Consider the following 17,322-nt stretch of genomic DNA (forward strand, 5'->3'; position numbering starts at 1 on the left):
AATTGATGTAATTTCTTCATCGATCAATATTTAAGCTTATTGTGTTTCTTTTCTTGTTGGATGGCTTAATATCTGAGTGGAGATTTTAAATTTTGTATCATCACCTACTTTGGAATTTGGCAAAATAAAATTTTGATGTCAAAAAATGCTTGTTTTTGTTTTTTACGGCAAAATGTTATGACAATTTTGTTGTCCAAAAATTCTATGAAAATCTCAGTGTGATAAGACAATGTTGTGAACATTTTGCAAGAATAGAAATCTTGTAACTTAAAATAAATGAGCTATGGTTGTAATTATAAATATTTTTGAATTCGTTGTGAACTCGGCAGAAATCCCAAAATAATGGATTCTCATGCATAAGTCATATGTATCCTTCACTATTACATCATAGAGGAAATTTCATAAATGATGGTTTCAGATCTTTTTGTGGTATATTTTTAGCAGAGAAAATTATGTCCAGCAACGTAATTTTGGGCTATTTTTTCGTTCGCACGTGAGACGAGGGAATTTTTGTTTGCCGATTTTCAAATGATTTCAGAGACCATTTTTGCTTATAATTAAGGCCGGCATGCAGGAGAGAATTTTGATGAAGCGGCATGGTTTACACGTTATTCTGTGTGTATATCTGTAAGTGTAATGGGAGAAGCTATTTGTGTCTAGACTTTTTCAAAAAATAATTTAATCCTCTATTACCAATCTCTAATAATAATAATAACAAGAGTGCAAGTGCACTTTGGACATGGAAATTGATATGTTTGAAAAAAAATGGAAATCAACATATGTTGATTCATGTCAAAACAATTTGGGTGAATTTTGGATGTAATTTAGAGAGGAAATTATTTTTGAGAAGTTTTAAAACAAATGGAAATAAACATATTTTGATTCATGTTGATACAAGTTGGGTGAATTTTGGAGGTAATTTAGAGAGCAAAGTGTGGCCTTGATATGTAAAATGTGATAATAAATTATTTTAAAGGCTTGTAAATATATTTTTAAAAAGTTTCAAAAACTATCAACTTTATGATAAAATTTGAATATGTATAATTTTTGGTTTGAAAGTAGTTGTGTGATTGAAGTCTAAAAATTGAAGAGCAGTATGTTTGGGACATAATTGAAACATACGTAAGGTACTAGTAGCAACAATATTTTTATGTTGTTTTCAAAAATTTGTTTTGTGATGTACAAAGTAGTTACCACATGTAGTGTTGTCTATATTGATTTTGCAATCTTTATGTTGAATTTGATATATTTATTTAAAAAAGAGAAAATTCAAAGAAGATTTTCACCATCATAATCTTGCAAACAACCAAGAGTTTTTATCCTTGGTTGTGAATGTAAACATGAATGTTGCAGAGTGAAGAATACCGAAAATGAAATGTAGATGCTAAAGGAAGGCAAGTGCCAGTCTTTTAAAACTTTCCAGTAGGGGCATTTGGAATTAATTTAGTTTAATTGTAATTCTTTTCCTAATTTTCCTTTTAAATATAGAATTGTCGAGTCCAATTTAATATAATATTATTAGTGTTTATCTTAGAAAGTGGACATGACAAAGAAGACCCTGCCAAGGACTATATTAATATTAAATAAATCCAACCTTGGTCAAAGCTGCTGGCCCGAGTTCCCATATTTGGCTATAAGAAAGACAAAGAGAATTTTGATGAAGCGGCATGGTTTACACGTCATTCTGTGCATATATCTGTAAGTGTAACGGAATAAGCTATTTATGTCTGGACTTTTTCAAAAAATAATTTAATCCTCTATACCAATCTCTAATAATAATAATAACAAGAGTTTTGTAGAGCTATAGCCTCACCTGCCTTGTGTACGAAGGGAGAAGCATGATGCATTATAGTAATTGTTTGAAGAAAAGAAAATGGGGTTACAAATTCATCATTGACATTGTGTTGATTTAGAAAAGTTGCAAAAGGAAACCTACACAGTTAATATAATTAAAACATTAGTCTTTTAGAATAGAGTTCAGGAAAATGTCACTGTAAAATATAGTTATAGGAAAGTATAGCATAATACTATGATGAAATGAAATAAGCAAAAATAGAAGCTGATAAAACATTTGGAAAATCATTAATAACACATGAAATTTAGCTTGCATAAGATTTAATTTATTTTTTAATCTAATAATAAGTAAAATATAAATTTACAAATAAAATCTTAAATATATAATATTATAAGTTTTTGATTTAAAAATATATTTAAATTAGCTTGTATAAGAATCTTTTTTTAAAAATCTAATAATAATAAGAAAAATGATAATTATTATTAGAGATGGGTATAGAGGATTAAATTAGCATAATACTATGATGAAATGAAATAAGCAAGAATAGAGGCTGATAAAACATTTGGAAAATCATCGGTAACACATGAAATTTAGCTTGCATAAGTTTTTTTTTTTTAAATCTAATAATAAGTAAAATATAAATTTACAAATAAAATCTTAAATATATAATATTATAAGTTTTTTTATTTAAAAATATATTTAAATTAGCTTGTATAAGAATCTTTTTAACTAAAAATCTAATAATAATAAGCAAAATGATAATATAAATTTCCTATAAATCAAATATATAGTTTGACATGCTCGTAAGACAATATTTTATCATTATTTTTAAACATATAATTATTATAACTTAATATATTATTTACATACAAGTAATCATAAATGATATATATCTTTAAATATAAATTATTTAATAAATATATTTCATGAGTCAAAGAATGAACGTTGTTTGAAGATTAAGCATCCTTAACGAGATAATTAATGGAGATTTTGAAACAGTTTTATTAGTCCTACCTTTTGCAAATTTTAGGTATTAGATCCATGTCATGATTCATAAGAAACATGTCACAACTTCTAAGATGGCATTGTATTGTTGTAGTATTTGTAGCTTTGCATGTTGATCACAATGGGCCAAATTAGGAATATCTTGATTAACAATGTTTGAATTGAAGCAAACCAAAAAGATAGGCTTCTTGAGTCACTTAAAATCCCCATTGAAATAGCCTCTTATAACACTAAAATATATTACTTATTCTTTTAGTCTATATTATAATAAGAAGAAAATAAAAATATTTTACTGGTTTTGTACTTACAAAATATATTTTATTTAGAGTAATTTATATTTATTAAATTTATTGTATTTCAATTTCAAATACATTTCGTAATGAATGATATTTTCAAAGTCAATTAAAAAATATCTTAAAATTAAGTTTCAAAAGCACTCTATAAAATAAAATAATTATATCTGTATATAAATTATAGTTTCTATATGCATAATATTAGTAGATGTGTACATGTGCAAGAGACATGAGAAAATATTAGACAATCAATTGCGAGTCCTGACTTAAATTGTGATGTTTTCAACCAAGTCAAGGGTTTTATCTCCAAATTGTTCAACGTCATTCCATTGCATATCCTAATTATAAAATAGCAATGAGAAAAAGCCATTTCGATATTTATTTTTTACAAAACATCCTTATTCCAATAGATTAATGTACACAATATTCATAGCTATTCTAAATTATTTTATTAAAATTGGACTGTCAACGATATACTATTAGTTGGCATGTATTCAACCATACAGTACAAATGTAGTGACATGGAAGTCTATCTAAGCATTTTCTCACACAATATTAGATGGTTTTTAATTTTCTTGTTTTAAAAGTACTCCTTAAAACTAGGCTTATTAATTGACTTGCCATCCTTCTATACAAGTAATATTTTCCAACACTATATTTCTTTTTGTCAGAGGTGCCAAAGTGGAGTTATGATTAAATAATATGCACTCGATTGGCAGTTCATTTTTTTTAGAATTTCTAAATTGGAAAAAAAAAAAACCACTGGCAAAAATATCCATGGCCAATCAGAAAAAAAGAAATATTTGAACAAAATTAGAAATAATAAATTAGTTAGCTAAAGTCTTTATGAACATTGGATATATGTTTTAATTTTTTCGATGGCAGAATTTTCAATGCAAACAAATGGTAAAAAGTGCATGCGAAAAAAATAGTCTCCACCTATAGATAGGCGGGACTAATAATAATAATAATAAGAGAAGCTACAAAACAAGCCAAACAAGATTTATTGTCTTTCCTATCATGGACTATGACAAGGCATTAATTTCCTCTAGAATTTGGAAGTGCATTCAAGGTAGGAATTTTACCATATTATAATGAGATTTAGAAGATGAAATATATGCCCCTCCTCTCTCACATCAAGTTTTGTAGCCTCTACACATGTGTCTAGTGTATCCTTGTCAAATACAAACTAATACTCATAAAGATCACCTATGGGACCCAAACAAATATTCTTGCACATTATGCAAGTATGGGGCACACAAACATGTGATGAGCTCATCGATGATGAACTCGCACTAGCATCATCAATATGGGGCAGCAGCACTGACCTAGCCTAAGATATCAATAGGCTACTTAATCTATGGATGGCTCTAGTAGTCTAAGAGCTAACCTCTGCAATGATATGAGGATGTTACACTCAAGGAGAGGGGGATACATCAGTAGGGGGGACAAAAGTGTTGCTTTCTTCTATTGGGAAGAGGGTCTATCCTGAGGAGCTCCTCCTCCTACACCCATGTTGGGCTTCATACTCCAATAGTTCACCTTGAGGCCAAACACAAATACTACATACAATTTTCTAAGGAAATAAAATGGCACTTCTAAATTTCTATGTGGAGGGATGTCAAAAACCATCCACCAATGATCCCAAAAGTTCACATGTATGGCATCATTTGTGCACCATTTAATTGATAGTTTGGGCTTTTTGTGGTCGACTAGTAAACCAATTTTTGGGTTCACAAAAAGGGCAACCAAATCATCTTTACTTATATTGAGGGCTGCCATCTCATCATAGTCCAACCCATCATCAAAAATTTCTATTTCATAATGCCAACAAAGAGTGACATTTTGTTCATTGGTAAGTGTTTCAATGTTATCCACTATGGTGTTTAACGTGGATAACATAGGAGCCAATGTGGGTACAGTATTATATGTTGTTTGCAAAGCCCTCAATTCGGTGAGATTTTCAAATATCAAATCCTTGATTCAAGGAGGGTTTTGAGGGGGTAGGGGATCATTTGGTGGACAATTTTGAAGGGGCAATGGATCATTTGGTGGGGGGTTACGAGGAACAATATTTCTTGCCTCAATATCATCTTTTCAGTCAGCCATACTTATTAATTTGCAAAACATAATTTCTATTAAAAAAACCTAAATTTCAATAATTTCTAACAAAAAAACCTAAATTTTAACAAATTCAATTAAAATTAACAAATTTATAATAAAATTGACTGAAAAAAAATTTTTTTTAAAAAAAATCACTAACGTATATTGTGTATCCAGTCACAGATCAAATATTAGAGCTCAAAACACAAAACACAGTGTAAACAAACAATACTCGAGTTTTGCCTTTTTTTTAAAATCACAATATAGGTATCGAGTATCCAATTTCATATCAAATATCCGATAATATCGAGTATCTGGTATGAAATCGGATACCTGATAAGGATTGGGCCTACTTTTTAGCTTTGGTATCACGATGGGTGAAAAAAAGTTAGAGTAGATTTTGAAATGCTTTTAAATGTTTTCAAACTCTATTTTTTTCACATCACCACTTTTTGGCACACCATGATCCTACACATACCCTTACAAATTATTTAAAGTGTATAAGATGGATCTCAAGTCTTCATTTTTTAATGGAATTCTAGAATAAGTCTATATTGAATAACTTGAAGGATTTGTTGACCCAAACAAAAATGATATGGTATGTAAGCTATACAAAGCATTGTATAGATTTAAATAAGACCCTAGAGCATGGTATGAAAGGTTGCACACATATTTGGTAAAGATTGGTTTTGCAAGGATAAATGATAATAGAAATCTTTACTTGAAGAATGAATCTGAAAAAGGGATACTAGTATCTGAAATATTTTTGGATGATATGATATTTGTAGGAAAAGATGAATTGTGTACATCTTTTGTAGATCAAATGAGGAAAGAGTTGAGATGTCTATGTTTGGAGAGATAAAAAAAATTGTAGGCCTGCAAGTGTATCAAATGAATAAAACTATCTACATCACACAATCAAAGTATATCAAGGAGATACTAAATTTTTTTGGTATGGAAGACTCAAGATTAGTAGGAACACTTATGGTTACATGACACAAAAATTCAAAGAGCGATGATTCTATTTATGTGAGTCAAACCTTATATAGATCAATGATTGGAAAGTTGCAATAAGTTATTCATAGTAGACTAGATATTGCACTAACATTTTAGATTGTTGGTAGATTCCTGCAAATTCTAAGGAGAGTCATATGATGGTAGTGAGGAGAATATTGAGATATCTGAAAGGAATAGAGTATTATAGATTGTATTACAAGAAGAATGACAACTTTGAGTTAAGAGTGTGCACTGATGCATATTTGGCTAGAAATTTTGATGATAGAAAGAGTACAAGTGGTGGAGTTTTCTTTCTAGGAAAGAGACTAGTTTCATGGACAAGAAAGAAGAAAAATTGCATCACCCATTCCACAACAAGAGTTGGATATTTTGCAACAACAGTCAATTATTCTATCATAGTGTGGATCAAGAAATTGTTGAAAGGAATGAAGGAAGAGATCACTAAACACATTGTTATATTCCATGATAGGATAAGTGCTATAAACATATCTAACAATCTTGTGATGTACACCCAGACCAAGCATATTTATATCAAGCATCATTACTTGAGAGAGTTGGTAGAAGACAAAGAAGTGGGATTGGAGTATGTGAATAGAAAGAAACAAATAGCTAATATATTCACAAAATCCTTACCTAAGGATGCACATAAATATCTAAGAGTTAAATTGGGGTTGATTCCTCTAAGTGAGTCTAGTTAAGCTAAGTTGGAGCTTTGCATCAAATGCTTTGATCAAAATGTCTTACAAATTGATGTAGAAGGTCACACTTTAGGACATGCCTAAAGCTATGAAGAGAGAAGAAAAAGATGTTGAATCAGTCATAACCAAGATTGCAGAAGGAGAACCTAGCTTAAAGAATTGACCAAGAGATATTTACAAGTTGAATATGTATGAGACATAGTTAACTAAATATGTTGAAGTGTCTTTGGTATTGTTCTTAAAGAGGGAGAAGTTTACAAGTTAACATAAATAATGAAAAAGAGGGAGAGATTAAATGATGACAGAAGCCATACATGAAAGAAGGGAGAGATTATGATGCAATACTACATAAGAGGATATATGTCAAAGAAAGATCATTCATGTTCTCAGATTATGATGCAGTTACTTGTATGAGATGAGAATAAAAATTAAATTAAAATGATAAGATCAAATATATTATTGGATATTGAAACATGAATCAGATTGAAACTAAGGATATTAATAAAGATATGTTACTAAACACAAACATGGTTAATTGATGCATGTCAACAGCTTTGCATTTCATGGTAACTCAAGTGTGGTGTTGTCATCAATGCCAAAGATGAAAATTGTTGGAAACTACAATTGGATAAAAAGTTATGTTTTCATTGATGTCAAACCTTATTGGTGAGATAGTTTCTACTTGAGTAGAGTGTCATATGAAGATGATAGATGAAGAAGACCTGAGAAGAAGAGATAAAAAGATTACCTTGTGGAAAGGTTGAGCTATGTGGAATTACAATAGGCACTTGATCAGTTGGAATTTGACAAGATAATGTGTTGTTTAATCATAACACTAAGTGGAGAAGATAGTTGATTTGAAGCCTAGAAGATATTTTCGATGAAGGAAAAAATGCATAGTGTAAACCAAGCTTCAAAGAAAAATATTAAGGAACATATAATTGAAGTTGAGTTATGTTAGTGTCGATTGAGTGAATAGTAGGAGTTGAGAAAATATAGTGTCGACTGAGCACCACTAAAGACTAAATATTAGAAAAGTTTGATGGAGAAAAGATAATGTAAGCCAAGCAAGACAATTAATGATGACCAAGTTATCAAGTGATGACCAAGGACGAAGAACACAATATTGATCGACTGTCAGCATTTTTTATTTTGTGAAGGAATTGAGATTCCCAACCAACATAGTTGAAATTTTGGATTATTCAAAGAACATGAAGGATAAGTATTGATGAGCTGGAACATTTAATATTTGAGAAATCATGTTTGAGCATTTCTAGGCATGGATTCAAAGAGAATTTTTGAGAAGTATCTTGAAGAAGAAAGGATAAACATAATAATTGGAGGATTCAATGAATATAACCAAACCCTAACATCATCAGTGATGTTTAAGTAGAAAAGGAGAAAATCTACATATTTAAGGAGGCATGAGGATTAACCTATAGAGGTTACCAGTTGCTAACTTTTTTTTACTAGAAAACTTGATAAAAGGTTGTGAAGAAGGAGGAGAGCAAAGGTGAAGAGGGATTACTTGAAGGATTTTCCAAACAGATTAGAGATAGTGATGGAGACATGAATGGAGTTTAGTCAATGAGTTAGAAGATGAGCTACATTGGGATTTGTATTTGAAAAGTGAGTTGTATTTATCATATCAACTCACTGTTACTTTCTAAATATTGTATCAATTAAAATCCTTTAATCAAGGTTGACCTAATAGTCATTTGTAAATCCTTTTAAATCAAGGTGACATTCTAATGGAATGTTCTTAAGTCCTCTAACAATGCCACTCCTAACAAGGTGATTATACTCTTTAACAGGGTCACACCTAACAATGAGTATTATAACTTTTAATAGGGTTCATTCCCAACAAAGCTCACTTCAAAAGATTGAAAAATTGGTGACATGATACTAGTCATTTTTCCCAAACTCGGTTTTCACGTCAAATCCTAGTGTCTTACTTGTGTGGATGTTATTTGAAATGTTTTAATGTTTTATGTTTTACATTATGCACATCAATGATTATTGAGGTAATGGAATGCAGTTTTATGTTACTAATAAGTTTCTATAGAGACCGAGATACTTAATGAATAGATCTAACTTTTTTAAAGTATTCAAAAGATTAATTGGTACAACTAGACCCAAGTATAACTAATTCCCCCCAACCTCTTGTAATGTCACACCAAAGAATCCAAAATAAATTAACCTAAAGTTTCACAAACATTTTTTTTTTAAAGATAATAAACAACAAGAGATAACATAATGGAAGCAATAACTCACATACATACAACCATCAGAAATAGGTTACATCTCTTAAGGGTTCCATGATGTTGAATCACATATAAATATAAAAGGTTTATTAATACTAAATCCAATACAAATAATATCCACATGAAAGAATAATCACAAGTACGAATTCATTTAATGAATAATAAAATTATATAAGATGCCACTTGGCATGACTAGAATGCATAATTATCAACTGTACAAGTCATAGGGTATGAAAAGCTCAAAGAATATACATCATAAATAAATACATCAAACCATAAGATCTGTAATAATTAAGTACATTAAAAAATAATATAATCATCTAATAAAAATACAAGATTAGAAAGAAAGGAGCAACTACACAAGAACATCTGACATCGGTATCAAGCTGTCAAATCTCAATACTATAAGTAAAATTCACTACCACTCGACCTTGTGGAACCTAAATGGTCCACTCCCACCATGCTAAGGAGATAGTCTCAAGTCCCAAATGAATAATAATCCACAAGTCATAACTAACATCTAGGTCAACGAAATCCTGATAGAAAACTACCTCAAAGGGTAGCAAGAAACAAGTATCATCTAATCCTAGAGGCAAAAAAGAAATGTAGGAATCTACTACATAAGTGGGGAAATGTCATCACATGAGCCAACTCTAAGGTTAACCTATAAGCCTCTCTAGACTTTGGTCCCCTAGTATCTCTATCTAGCACTAGTATCCTTTCATATAGATGATACATACTAACGAAGAAAGGTCACAACTAAGCATCCTCTCTACTCACATCCTATCCTAAACTAGCACTCAAGGCATGAGCGAGGAAAAATGTTGACCCTTATATTAGTTCATTTTTAACCCATTTAATGAAATGTTATCACTTATTAAATCAACTTACAATGGGTTATGGTGGAAGCCACTTAGGGCTCCAACCTCTAGTGCAAGCCACTTCCCAACATACACATAGATTACCTTTACTAGGTGCATAAAAAATATAACTCATAAGATCACAATTTTCACCTCAATCCTTTACAAGCGACTGGAAAGAAACTATAGCTAAAACATAGTATTCACCTCAGTCTTTTACAAGCAATTAGAAAGCACCTAAAGGAAAATCATAACATTCAACTTAGTCCTATGCAAGCAACTGGAAAACACCAAAAGATAAAACACAATAATCACCTCATTCCTATACAAGCAACTAGAAATCATCAAAAGATATTTGATCAAAGACTCAAAGGTTACAATAAGAAAGTCACAATAATCACCTTAGTTCTATACAAGCAACTTGAGAGCATCAAAAGATAACTGATCAAAACTCAAGTATTACACCAACAAAATCATACCATTCACCTCATTTCTACACAAGAAGCTAGGAAGCACCACAAATATCTAAACAAACTCATCATACAAAATACATGGCACAACATCATGGTCAGGTATAAAAGATCATGACCAAATAATAATGCAAACATCAACATAGAACAAAAACCCCCAAGCATTTGGTAAACATCCTGACTGGTCAAAGTACTAAGTCAAATCCAAAACCCACAACAATAAACCACACATCACATAAAGTACATACAAAGGTAACTTTCATAATTCATTAGGTATTGAATGCATAAAAGTTCAATTTTCACTATAGGTTTTCAAGCTTTCATTTTCATTTTCAAGTATTATAGTTTGATAGGGTTTTTTATTACAACTAGGGTTCCACTTTTCATTTCCAAAGCATCATAATTGCTAATTTTTTCAAATAACCAAAATTATTAGAATTTTCTAGTATTAGAAACCATTTCCTTTTTAAACCAAACTAAACAACTTAGTCCCAACTTATAAAACTAATGCTTTTATCAAATATTATTAAAATGAAATAATAACTATTAAATTATCTAAAGTAACAAGTATCCAATTATTAATAACATTTAATATTAACTAAATTAATTTATAAAAAAAATTAAAAGCTATATAAAATCATTAATTAATAAAAATTAAATTAAATTAAATTAAAAACTAAAAAACATTGTAATAATATTTTGTTGGACCTATGATCATAGCCCTTGGGCTCATGCAGTGACTGCCTTGTTAGCCATGATCTGCAACAGCAACTATAGGCTACCTTGCTAGTCGCGGTCCGCAGTAGCAACCACTGACCGTAAGGGGAAGGGGGGTTGGGGTGGTGGCCCCCACCCACCCAATAAAATTTATTTATTTTCTAAATTTAAAAAACCACTTCAAGCCCTTTAAAATGAGAACAGAAGCACCTCATAAAAAATTATTTTTCATTATTTAATAATGTAATTTCCAATTATTGTGGTATATATATATATATATATATATATATGATTTCCAATATGGACCTAGTATAGCAACCCAAATAAAATAATCAAACTTATAAACAAATCAAATTTTCTCTTTTGTCAAAACCCTCATCTCGATTAAAATCAAATCCATTATGAACCACCCAATTTACCAGACAAGGGTTTTCCAATCTTAAATTGTTTATAGATGTTTTCAAAATGAAAAATAATAAACACACAAACAATGGTGTCAATCCAATTGAAAATCTTAATACAGATCCACAACAAACATAGAGAAGACATAAAATTCAAAGAACAAAACCTACAATGCAAATCCCATAAGATCTTACCTAGATCTGATGCTAAACAATTGAATGCACATAACTCATAATAAATTTATTATTTCTCAAAACCCTCTTCTAGAAAATTGGCTTGTCCAAACTTGTGTATGGAGAAATGAGCTCTAATTTCCTAATAAAGAATAAAGAGCTTTCCCCAAATTAGGGCTTTGATTTTGCAATCATGCAAACCCCTATTTCCTTAATTATTTTATTATATTTTAATGTCATGTGCAAGCATTTTGCATTTTAATTAAAATAAATTTTATTAAATCAATTCTTTTTTCTCTTTTATTAAATCTTGAGACATTTTTAATAATATATTTATTAGTTCAACTAATAATTTTATTTAGAGTTTACTATCAAAATGAAATTCCTAAATTAATTATTATTAAATTAAATAAATATAAATATGTCAAAATTAGAAATTTAATTAAATCTTTAAACTTAATTAATTTCTCAATTAATTAAATATAATTAAATATTGAGTTTTCTTTATAATATTTTCATTAAAATAAATCATTAAATTATCTTTTAATTTGATTTAATTACAACTGAAAATCACAACAGACCACAGGACTAAATACAAAAACCCATAATAAAATGCATAATACTAGATCAAACACAAGGGCCAAAAGTCATGAATTTAAGTCACTTGACGAATTTGGAAGGGAAAATAACTCAGATACTTGTCCTACTTTATAGTATAATTGGATTAAGGTTAGGATTTGGCCTCAAGGACTATCTTCCCTCTTTTGCCATTGTGTTATTGTGATAGGGCACACTCATCCTGGCAATTTAGGGAATTCAATGCCCAGTACCTACAATCTACATAAAATCTAAGCATGTACATACACATATAATCTAAACTAAATAGGTAATGGTAGGAAGTGGTGCAGGTGTAGATCCCAAATGGCAAGTAACTATGACTCCCTCTGTCAACCACTTCAAAAATGTCAAGCATAAAGTAAAACATATAGGTACACCATACACATGCAAGTATGGGTTAAGTATATCATAGAACTGCATATAAATCATTCATCTAACTATCATCATGAAATAAATGAAATCATTAAGTGGACAAGCATATATCATCATCAAAAGAATAAACATGAACACATGAAATAACCATGATCACATGAAATAACTAAGTATCAAGTATTCTAAATTACACTTCTCAATTAAACTTATAAACTTAGTTAGGCATTACACTTCTCAATTATTCTAAATCATTCTAACATCAATAGATACTAGATGAGCGAGCATGATTTTGAGAGTTCTGCCAGGAGAGGAACCAAGAAAGAAAGGACTCAAACAAACATTGAGCTACAGAAACATGTTATTATGAAAAATACATAGAATTATTCCCTAAGGGACAGAGAGTTTCATACTACTCTTAGTGCATGGGTAGATAAGATGGTGTAGTGTAGGTGCCAGACAGGACCTAGGATGCTCTTCCTCCTCCACCCACTTAGGAGGGTGGGATCTAGTCATAGATTTAGATTATATTAGGGTTCCCCATTTTGACAATCGAGATTTTGAGACACTTTATCCATATTTTGATCTCATGTTGTACTTGTATTAATTTATGTTTGTATATATATGTGCATGTATATGTATGTATGTATGTATGTATGAGATACCAAATTTAGTTTTTTTTATCATTGTTTTACTTGTCCCATTTACTTTATGCTCATGTCATGGATGTATATTTACTTTCAGCATGTTACTTTCTTGTGCGATGATGTTATTATATATGCTATCTTAATCTTTCTAATATCTATACATGTGATGATCTTGTAGTCATTGATATTGTAACTCTGATATGTATGATATGCATTTGTGATTTGAAGTTTAACACTTTTGGATAGATTAGATATGATGGTAAGATTAACCCATTATTATTGTAGAAAGATGAAAGGAATTACAATGAAATACTAAGAAAGTTGTGAAGAAATCATCAAGGTAGAGGAAAAGATAATTGAGAATAGTTTATAATGCATCCACAAATATGAAGGAGACTCTCTCCTAAGTCATGTCCAAGATAATAATGAAGTCCTAAAATATATACTGACATGAAATACAAAGTGTGATTTCAAGGGTAAATTAGGGAAGTCCTTGTTATAATCATCAAGCCTTATTAAGGGATTTCACAAGACCATACAACCATCACTAGTGAAAGACTACATGAATATGTGGATATGAGCTATAATATCAGATAGGATGTAGGAACCCAACCTATGCATCATAGACATAAAGGTCTTGAGATGATATTGTAGTTAGATTTCCTAAGTTTATTATCACAAAATTATTCTTCGAGAATCAAAATATTGAGATGGCCATAAGCATGGTCTTATAGAGAAAACACAATATAATAGACAAGGACATTGCCTTGATTCTCATAAGTATCCAAAAGGTCAAAGAAAGAGACAACTAAGATCATCAAATATACAATTGCAAACATAAGTCAAAGGAAAAAATGTATCATTTCCCTAGTACTCTAGTAGAGTGACATCCTAGAGAGATAAACAAGGGAAAACCCAAAGAAAATAAGAATAAACATCACACAAAGGAAAAAGTCAATCATATCTCAGTCATTTCATTTTGGGAACTATGTGAAAAAAGAAGAAGATAATCACTCACTCACTAGCACTCATGTCTGCGGATGAGAAATGTCACACAATCCTATAATATAGACAAAAAAATAACTCAAAGTAGTATGTCTGATAAGTGAACTAAGAAACACTGGATATCAATGAAAGTGTTCAGAAACACTATTTGGGTTGAGACACAAAGAAGCACCATCAAATACAACACACCAAAGTATGATATAGTTTGTGCCCCCTAGACCTAGAATCAAGAAGAATTCTATACCAAGGAGACAAAGATAGGAGATGGAAGTTGGAAGAGTTTAGAGAACAAAGTGAATAGCCAAAAGATATAATCACATAGGTCTCAAGTAGCACTTGTTTCTAGGTTTTCACCACTTGGAAGGATTTTTTAAGACCTTTTATGATTTTTTTTATTTTTGATATTTTGGTGGTACATCAAACTACCTATTCCTAGGTTTTCACCAACACATAACCATGCAACTAAAATCAATCATACAAAAGAGATTAAATCCCGAAGCAATTTTTTTTTTAAATAATCCTATTACAAATTATCCTTTACACAACAAATAGAGTAAAGTACTCATAATCAGCAATGTATATATCCAAAGTTATTACATCAAAGTATATGACATATCGGTACTCTTATTAAAAGTATAACAGCAGCAATAAAATACATTCAAATTATTCACTGATTTTAAATATAAGCAGCCAGTATTCTTCTAGGTCCGTAATCAAACATATCTCGAACCTAAAAATAAATCAGCACAACCACAACACACAAAATAGGGCTTAGAACACAATTAAGTCAATAAAACTTCTAGTGAACTTGCACGTTAGATTTTATAATAAAACTATCATCATTAAATCAAAATAACAGATATACTAAAAATACAATTTTATTTTCACATTAAAATTGTAATGCAAGTACATAATTTCTTACATGCATATATGCAGAAATAAACTCGCATAGAATATGACAAGGTAATGATCCAGTAGTCCATGGGTGTCAACATAAGAATCTACGTTCAGCAACTCGTAGAACTCACTATGTCAGGTGAAACCATAATGTTCTTATCTTATTATATGATTCCTGACCCATAAAATTTTAAATGTTACCACTTGATTAAATAACTGTCATAAACTTTCCCATAAGGATCTAGACTAGTGTCGGAGGGCATCCGGAATCATAATTCTATCACCACAAGTTACTCGCTTTATGACAATCACCCAATCTAAAGGATCACACTTGCATAATCTAACATACACATAATTCAAGTTATACTAATTGGAAGAAATCATAGATTAAATTTTCCAATTCCAACTAATACACTTATCTCATTTTCTTCAATATAATAATTGAATCAGCAAACAGAAATATCATATGAAACCAAATGAAACCATATTTGTAACCTTTCATACACATCACAATTTATGTAACCAAACAGCCTTGTCCTCTTTAAACTTCACAAGCAACCAAGTTTTTGAAAACACAAATCAACTATACTCTAATTTGAATAGTAAAAAATTGACTATCTCAAGATTCACAAAATATACATTTCAAATTTTAAAATACCAAAATAAAACTATCCACGAATGCTATTACTAATTAACGTCAGAATATATAAAAATTAAACAATTTCCATTTCCATAACTAGCCATCACAGCAACCTCTTGATTATTATTATAAACTTAAATTCTAACAATCTATTCATAAAGAAATATACATATATATATATATATATATATATATATATATATATATATATATATATTGAAGCATAATTTGCTATTTGTGACAATACCATCTTACACAATGGTATGTTTAGAGCCAATGTGAATGTCTATGTATATTTCATATAAATTTTCATCAAAATTTGTTGACTCCAATCTGGGATAAAAGATCTTAGGAGGTTAGTGTATTACTTTTGGTTGATAAACACACAAATTTATAGTATAATGCTATGTTACGTGTAAAATATAGGAAATATTGAATGAGAAATATGTTCACATAACTAATTAAGACAAGCTTATATTTCATATGATGCTAATTATTTTCTAGAAAGGTATTTCAAGTTCAAATATTTTACTTTATTTTGTGGGCAGTTTTTTTGGTTGTCACAACTCTTACTTTGCGGTCTTAGTATTTCCCATTATTGAATTATTCAGTCATATTAAATTACATTATATCTAAAAGAGTATGTCTATATAATGGCACAATGTTGACCCTACTAAATTATTGTTAAATTTTGTTCATCTTCAAAATTTAAAAAACTTTAGAAAGAAAAGTAAATCCATAGAAGTGAAAGATAGAGTTCTACCATTTATTTATGAATAAGAGTAATACCATTTTAATAAAAATAAACAATAGAAAACAAAAGAGAAAATCTAATTAATTTTAAATTAAATTAAACATTAAAAAAAAACAATTTAACAATAACATTTTAATAAAAATAATTTATTGTAAATATACATTTAATTATATTTATATTTTTATTATTAATTAATATGACACCAAAGTATATATTAAACACTATAGGGCTTAATTGTGTGAATGTGTAGCTTGGGTTTAATGAATAATTTTTATACTAGACATGATGAGTACATGCTAAAAAAATTAATATGCAACCATTAAATAAAATATTTTTTCTTTTTAATATAAAATTAATCAATTGAAAAACGTAAATTTCAACTCTGTAGTGATGGCCACCGAGGCTACGGGGAATGTATTGAAGGAATAATTTAAATAAGGAAAGAATATATTCAACAAGGAAGATAATCCACGAAGTTTTGCCACAGATTACTGTCACGTCGGCAAGCTAGGAGACCGCATAATTTAGGCTTATGATTGCTGGGTGAAAGAAAGAGACAATTCTAGGGTTGAATCTGTTAGTTTCGAGCATATGT

This window comes from Cupressus sempervirens, chromosome 6, assembly GCF_028749045.1.
Source record: "Cupressus sempervirens isolate cs-2001-9-10 chromosome 6, ASM2874904v1, whole genome shotgun sequence".
Classification (NCBI taxonomy): domain Eukaryota; kingdom Viridiplantae; phylum Streptophyta; class Pinopsida; order Cupressales; family Cupressaceae; genus Cupressus; species Cupressus sempervirens.